This window comes from Myotis davidii, unplaced genomic scaffold (genome assembly GCF_000327345.1).
Source record: "Myotis davidii unplaced genomic scaffold, ASM32734v1 scaffold59, whole genome shotgun sequence".
Taxonomy (NCBI): Eukaryota; Metazoa; Chordata; class Mammalia; order Chiroptera; family Vespertilionidae; genus Myotis; species Myotis davidii.
This window is the reverse complement of record NW_006293001.1, coordinates 4,508,540-4,511,182: the sequence shown is the minus strand read 5'-3', so window position 1 is coordinate 4,511,182 and position 2,643 is coordinate 4,508,540.

The following is a 2,643-nucleotide window of genomic DNA, read 5'->3' as shown; positions in this document are numbered from 1 at the left end:
TCCCAATCCGCCCTGCTCTGTGCATGACAGGGGGCGGCGCCCCAACTCCCCAATCGGCCCTGCTCTGAGCCCGACCAGGGGCTGCACCTAGGGATTGGGCCTGCCCTCTGCCACGCGGGAGCAGGCCTAAGCCAGCAGGTCGTTATCTCCCGAGGGGTCCCAGACTGCAAGAGGGCACAGGCCGGGCTGAGGGACCCACCTCTCCCGCGAGTGCACAAATTTTTGTGCACCGGGCCTCTAGTTTAAAATATTATAGGGATTTTCCGCACTTCGACCAGCTGGATGTCAATACCGCAGGGTGAAAATAGTAGAGTCTTTAGCACCTGGATCCCTGAATAACACGTGAAATAGAACACTTCCCACCACCCACTCACTTTGCCAACTAAGCTGGACCAAACTTGTTTTGTGTTTGAGACATATGCTTTGTAGTCTTTTACTTCAATCATGTCTGAAGTTACTGTAACTAATAAAGTGACCAATTCTTCTAAAGTATTCTGTCTTAACTATTACACTATTACATAAGAAGGAGCCAGAAAAGTGTCACAATTTACAGAATCACAGACAAACTGTTGACATGATTCATAGGTAGGTTGCCTCAACTTTAAAATAAGGGTATCCAAGCTTTCAATCAATTATTTCAAAGTATTGTAAAATGAAGCCCTTACATTGGATAATAGTGCATTTAAAAAGTTTGTTACTTCTAATGTTTTCTAATTATTCAAAACTAGAGGCCTGGTGCACGGATTCATGCACCGGTGGGGTCCCTCGGCCTGGCCTGCAGCTCTCATCCCCCGAGGGGTTCTGGATTGTGAGAGGGTGCAAGCCAGGCTAAAGGAACCCACGGGTGCATGATCGAGGCCAGGGAGGGACCGTGGGATGGACCATGGGAGGGCTCCAAGGCATGTCCAGCCCATCTCACCCAGTTCTGATCAGTTGGACCCCAGCAGCAAGCTAACCTACCAGTCGGAGTGCCTGCCCCCTGGTGGTCAGTGCACATCATAGTAAATGGTCGAATAGGGGAACGAACAGTAGGAGGCTTAGCATATTAGATTTTTATTATATAGGATAGTATAACAATGAAACAGGCAAGGTAGCTGTAATCATGGGAAACAATCCCTTCGCCTTTTAAAAGACTCTTAAAAACTAGCTATTGTATCCTTGAATTTGCAGCTCTGTATAAATGACACATTTTCAGCTGAACTAAATCTTTATGTTTTATAAAAAGAATCATTACATTTAAAAAAATAGTGTTAAGCCAAAATGAATGTTGGGGGACATTAACTGAGAATTTCTTAAATATTGCCCCCTCTCCTTTTTAAAAAAATCTTTATTCTTAAAAGTATTTTTCCCATTGACCCTCTCCAGCTTGCTCCCACCCCCCTTCCCTGGCCTTCACCGCACTATTGTCTGTGTCCATGAGTTATGCATAAAATATTGCCTTCTCTTAGCACATTGATTAGCAACAACAATCATGATAAGCAGCTAATGCTTTAATTTCACAATTTATTCAGAACTTTTCGAAATATTAATTTTAACCTATAAACATTGAAAGTCAATGTTCAGTGCCAATGGAGGGAAGGTAGTAAAAGGTGTTTGGAAATCAGGCAGTTTTATCTTGATATCTTGTTTTCCACATTTGAAAGTCATATGATTTTGAGAGATTTACTTAAAAATCTCTTGGCTTCATTCTCTTTACTGTAAAATAGGGAATAATAATTACACCTCCATCAAATGTTGGATATAAAAATAACAGATCATAAAGGAAAAGTATGTAAACTGACACATAACAGGTACTCAAAAAATACTAACTTTTTAAATATTATAATTTCTACTAGCCCTAAATACTTTCAGAAATATCTTATTTAAAATTAGCTTTACATTATAAATACTATGCCATATCATACAGTTTGGACAAAAAATAAAGTAAATTATGTTAGTATTTGCCATGTCTTATTAAGAAGACATGTAGTGAATGAACAGTGAGTGTTTCATGGATATTTCCAAGAGACATGGAGTTTTTATTTCAGATTCCAGGAAGCAGAGATTTAATGGCTAATATTTAAATGACAAGAAAGAAAATTTTCATTTGGGGTCAAAAGCTTCTTTTTTTATTAATGTAATGATGTCAAAGGATTGTAGAACCCCATTTCTTTCCCTTAACCTGATTATAAATGGTGGTAAAATAGAATATTCATCTATTCTTTCTTCCCTGAGAAAAGAGGGTGAATTGGACAATAATGAGGCTCTACTCTTTATTTGAAGATTTACTGTTGTTTTGCTTTTTTATCTGTTTGTTTCCTTTTAAGACTTTAGAAAATGTCAGTTCAGTGTCTTCTATTATTACTTACATGTCTTGCTTTTAGATGCACTATTTTAATTGCTCCTCTTTCAACATAACTAAGAGGCACCTCTTGAATCCTGCCTATATTCAAGCTCTAGAAAGTAGAGTCAGGAGGTTGTCAACAGGATTTTATGTGCCAACTTTGAGTTTTGTTTTTTTTTACCACAAAAACCCTCCCTTCCATGTCACCCACTGCCACATAAACAAAGGTCTTTACAAAAAGCCATGCTGTATGATTCAAAAGTACTTCTCATTGGATAATTCTGAGCCTGCACTTCAGCCTTTACAGCGTGTTTCCTCAG